The sequence below is a fragment of the Petaurus breviceps genome, unplaced genomic scaffold (genome assembly GCF_028583685.1).
Source record: "Petaurus breviceps papuanus isolate PSGF00001 unplaced genomic scaffold, PetGlider_PUasm1.0 79, whole genome shotgun sequence".
Taxonomy (NCBI): Eukaryota; Metazoa; Chordata; class Mammalia; order Diprotodontia; family Petauridae; genus Petaurus; species Petaurus breviceps.
This window is the reverse complement of record NW_027186523.1, coordinates 144,224-148,200: the sequence shown is the minus strand read 5'-3', so window position 1 is coordinate 148,200 and position 3,977 is coordinate 144,224. Positions and strand designations below refer to the sequence as shown.

The following is a 3,977-nucleotide window of genomic DNA, read 5'->3' as shown; positions in this document are numbered from 1 at the left end:
ACTATATATATATATATATATATATATAGATGGGGAAATTAAGGCAAGCAGAGATTAAGTGACTTGTCCTACCAGGGCCATATAGCTATTAAGGGTCTGAGGCTGGATTTGAATTTATGTCTTCTTATCTTCGGGCCTGGTGTTCTATCCACAGCACACACAACCTAACGGTCTCTAGTTCATTGGTTCAATGAAAATTGGTTTAACAGGCTGGAGCCGCAGCCCCCGCCGCCGCCACCATGGGTATTCTGGAGAAAATCTCAGAGATCTAGAAGGAGATCTGGAGGACCCAGAAGAACAAGACCACTGAGTACTTACCACCTTGGTTTGCTGAAAGCAAAGCTTGCCAAGTACAGAGCACAGCTCTTGGAACCCTCCAAGTCTGCCTCCACCAAAGAAGAAGGCTTCGATGTCATGAAATCTGGAAACGCGCACGTGGCGCTGATTGGCTTCCCTTCCGTGGGTAAGTCTACCTTCCTGAGCTTAATGACGTCCACGTCCAGTGAAGCTGCATCCTATGAATTCACCACTCTGACATGTATCCCAGGTGTCACTGAATACAAAGGAGCCAATATTCAGCTCTTAGATCTTCCAGGAATCATTGAAGGTGCTGCACAAGGGAAAGGCAGAGGCCGGCAGGTGATTGCTGTGGCTAGGACAGCCGATGTTGTCATCATGATGCTGGATGCCACCAAGGGAGAAGTGCAGAGGTCCCTGTTGGAAAAGGAATTGGAATCTGTGGGGATCTGGCTCAACAAGCACAGACCCAATATCTACTTCAAGCCAAAGAAAGGTGGTGGGATCTCCTTCAATTCAACGGTCACACTGAGCCAGTGTTCTGAAAAGCTGGTGCAGCTCATCCTCCACGAGTACAAAATCTTAAATGCTGAACTGTTCACCAGATGAGTTTATTGATATGATCGTTGGCAACCGTGTGTACATGCCCTGCTTGTATGTTTATAACAAAATCGATCAGATCTCAATGGAGGAAGTTGATGGCCTGGCACGAAAGCCCAACAGTGTTGTCATTAGTTGTAGGATGAAACTCAACCTGGACTTCTTGCTGGAGATTCTTTGGGAGTACTTGGCCCTGCCATGTATCTACACCAAAAAAAGAGGACAAAGACCAGACTTTACAGATGCTATCATTCTCCAGAAAGGTGCTTCTGTAGAGCATGTGTGCCACCGGAATCACCGAACACACTCGCCATCCAGTTTAAATATGCTTTGGTGTGGGCAACCAGCGCAAAGTACGACTGAGAGATCTCAGAAAATCCTCAAAGAGTGGGATTGACGCATACGATGGAGCATGAGGACGTCATCCAGATAGTCAAGAAATAACTTTCCCTGCTGGTGATGTCAGTGCCTGACCCCACCCTCGCACCTAGAACGGCATCTGATTGACTGTTATCATCTACAAGCCAAAAAAGGATGGAGAGGGATGGGGGAGACGGGGGGGGGAACCTAGAAAAGCTCCAGAGTCACCTACGGATGCTTCCATGAAGCTTGTTCAGTACTGGGAGGATGAGGAAAGACTGGAAAGGAGCCTGTGTAGGCTGGAGGGATTTGCACATTATGGGCACTTGGCTCATGTGGGAATGGTGGTCTAAACTAGGGGATCTGGAGCCTGCCGCCAGAAATAAGCTGACCCTCTCCCCCCTGCCCCTGGGTCCTCACAGGCTGCTGACCACTCTGCTGGCGTGGGCTTGTCGCTTGGCCAGCAGCTTGCTTGGGCCACTGGCTGCATGTGTGCAAGCAGCTTTCACTTGGTGGGGAGGAGGGGGCGCCAAGAGTTGTGTTGGAATCTGTGTTCTTGCCATTAGGGCCTCTCAGTGCGTGTTTCTCTTTTGTGGATGGACTGGTATGAGAATGGTTAAGAGAGTCTTAGTGCAATGTGCTGAGGCTTTTCCCCCCTGCCATCCCTTAGGAGCCATGACTCCTGGCTCTCTACGTTACAGCCACTTTGGTACCTGGGGCAGATTTCTGCCCTTGAGCCAGCCCTTCCTTCTCCTTTCTGAGCCCCCTCCCACTGCACCAGGCATCCTGAAAGACTACCAGACCATCCTGTGACTAGAGGGGTGAGGAGCAGAAATCCTGCCTCACCAGCAACAAATAAACAAATAAAGGCTCCCTCTGTTTCCCTTTTTAGATTTGTTGGAAATTTAAAAAAAATTGGTTTAATGAAATATTATAGTAAGAAAATAGCAATAGCACTTTCTCTCTGTAAATCTAGAACATTCTTTCCCCAATATATATATACCAGAGGTGGGAAGAGTGGACACATATAGGAATTAAGGGAGGTGGCATATATAAAAGGTGGGCATGTGGCTAGGTCATACACAGAGAAACACACATGTAGAAAATCCATGTGACATGGTTAAAGGGCAAGTCATGCTTTAGACACTGAGGGGCTATTGGTATCTTCCAGTGATGTCATTATGCTGCTCCAATGTGCCTGTTCCATGATGGGCACTATATCTCTGTTGTTCCATACTGCTCACTCTTTCAGCTGGGCTGTTCTTGTTGCTGCCTACTGGGCCTCAGGTGCAGCCTTGATCTAAAATATGACCTTTTCTTCACAAAATAAGTGTGGATTTTGGTATCACTTTTCCTGCTTTTTAGCTTGTAGCCCAGAGGCTAAGCTTTAGTTCTTTTAGTGAGAAAAGTATATCTAGCCTTCACAATAGGTAAAAAAAAAAAAAACTTCATCTATTTATTTCTATTAGGAGGAAACTCTGTCAGCTTCAAGTAGCATTTAACCCAGAGTTTCTACCACTGAGATTTTGCTCCTGAGGTTAATGTTCATGAGAAAAGACTTATTTGTATAATATTATTCATGCAAACATAATTTAGGATGATAAGAAAATGATGGAAATAAAATATGTTCCCCATGTTTAGAGAATGGCTGGACACACTATGGTATAATAGGGGGGTAATGGCAGACATTGATCAGTCTGACCAGTAATATACTTAATAAGATTATATGTCAGAACTACTGATTAAGGATAAAGATGGGGTGGGGCTCTACTGATTATCCCATTCACTTATAAATAATTACCTTTGTTAGGTAAGAATACTTCTTTGTTGAATCAACCAATCAGAACCAAGTGTAAATAGGACCTGTACACCTCTTGGAATCAGTAAAAGTCATTTTGTGAGAGCTTGAAATTTGTATTAATTAGAGGAGCTATCTCAGAATCAGATGGCAATTCCAAAGTCTAGAAATAGAGAGGAAGGATCAGAGGTTAACCAAGAAAGGGCAGCTTCAATAAGAGAAAGTAGGACTGAGCTGAGACAAAGAAGGGGGATATTGAAGAGGACAATGAAATCTGTAGGTATCTTGAACAGGAAGATCTAGGCTGATTCCACTAATGTACCCATAAACTCAAGAACTGAGGGAAATCCCAAGAAAATGTCTGTTCTTTCCCTAACTTTCCCTCTTGGTACTTCTCTGTCCACAGACATTATATTATATGCCACTCATGTACCCACAAATTCAAGAACTGAGAAATCTCAAGAAAATGTCTGTTCTTTCCCTAACTTCCCCTCCTGGTACTTCTCTATCCACAAGCACTATAATATATTCTCCTATTTTGCTACTCAAATATACCAGTAACTTAATTTTTTCTTTATTTGCCTAAAGGCCAGGGGTTAATTAGATATAGATATAAATGCAAATTTTGAATTCATTATTTATTTATTTATTTTTACCATTAAATTTTTTTGAGTTCCAGATTCTCTCTCCCTCCCACACCTTACCCATTCACTGAGAATGCAAACAATACATCAGTTACACACATGAAATCACATAAATATATTTCCATATTAGCCATATTGCAAAAATAAAAATTGGGAAAATTATACTTAAATTTACATTCAGAAGTTCCTCTCTGGAGGTGGATAGCATTTTTTCATTAACAATAGTACTTTATTACAATCGTATGCCACAACTTGTTCAACTATTTCCCAACTGATGA

General features: G+C 43.1%; 1 pseudogene; it reads left to right on the top strand.

The window, feature by feature from the left end:
• The first annotated feature begins 222 nt into the window (after positions 1 to 222).
• LOC138175721 (developmentally-regulated GTP-binding protein 2 pseudogene) lies at positions 223 to 1,341 on the top strand (annotated as a pseudogene).
• Positions 1,342 to 3,977: the final 2,636 nt, after the last annotated feature.